The sequence below is a fragment of the Jaculus jaculus genome, chromosome 7 (genome assembly GCF_020740685.1).
Source record: "Jaculus jaculus isolate mJacJac1 chromosome 7, mJacJac1.mat.Y.cur, whole genome shotgun sequence".
NCBI lineage: Eukaryota > Metazoa > Chordata > Mammalia > Rodentia > Dipodidae > Jaculus > Jaculus jaculus.
This window is the reverse complement of record NC_059108.1, coordinates 60,479,982-60,480,852: the sequence shown is the minus strand read 5'-3', so window position 1 is coordinate 60,480,852 and position 871 is coordinate 60,479,982. Positions and strand designations below refer to the sequence as shown.

General features: G+C 30.8%; 1 non-coding gene across 1 annotated transcript; it reads right to left on the bottom strand.

The window, feature by feature from the left end:
• Window positions 1–372: 372 nt before the first annotated feature.
• LOC123462382 lies at window positions 373–563 on the bottom strand. The gene has a single exon (XR_006638211.1). It is a non-coding gene; the product is annotated as a U2 spliceosomal RNA (small nuclear RNA).
• Between the last annotated feature and the right edge of the window lie 308 nt (window positions 564–871).

Genomic DNA, 871 nt, shown 5'->3' with positions numbered 1-871 from the left:
GTACCACAGAAATTTTTATAAACATAAAACAACTTTATGTTTTATCCATGACTTAAATTTTATAAAACTTAAGCAACCTATTCCAACATAGTTTAGCCTGAAAATTAGGTTTTTGTTTGTTTGTTTGTTTATTTTGTTTCTTAAAGTTTATAAACAGTTTATAAACTTTGACTTTAGGCATGGTGGTTAGGTTTGGCCTGAAAAAAAATTTTTTTTTACATGCACACCTTTATTTATATACTTTAACATTGTGATCTAAGTACCACTCAAAAGGCATTTTTAACGAGCAATCATTGAAAATTTCCTTCCCATTTCCTTCAATTAATTCATCTCACCCCATCATTAATTATCTTTTTTTTTTTTTTTCTCCCAAGGGGATGCACCGTTCCTAGAAGTACTACAATGCTAGGTTGACATGTGGAGTGGACAGAGCAAGCTCCTATTCCAACTCCAAGCTCCAAAAATCCATTTAATATATTGTCCTTGGATAGAGGATGTATCAGATATTAAAATGATAAGAACAGATACTACACTTGATCTTAGCCAAAAGGCCGAGAAGTGATTATCTTTCTTATAAGGCTATTAAAAAATTACACCAAATTGATTAATCCTATTACTAAAAGAAAGCAGTCTTAATACAATTTTATATCACTAATACCAATAACACACTTGGAAATGATTTTATTAGGAGTAACTAAAGCAAATTGTGTTGTTATCTTGAGGCAGGCTGGCTCAGACGTCAGATCAGTTGTCTCCTCCTTTTAAGTAACAGGACATTACAATATTTTTTAAAAATATCTGACAAATTATAAGTTACCTCTTTAGAGGAAGTTTTGTTGTTTTTGATAAACCTCTATGTAAGGTGAACTTG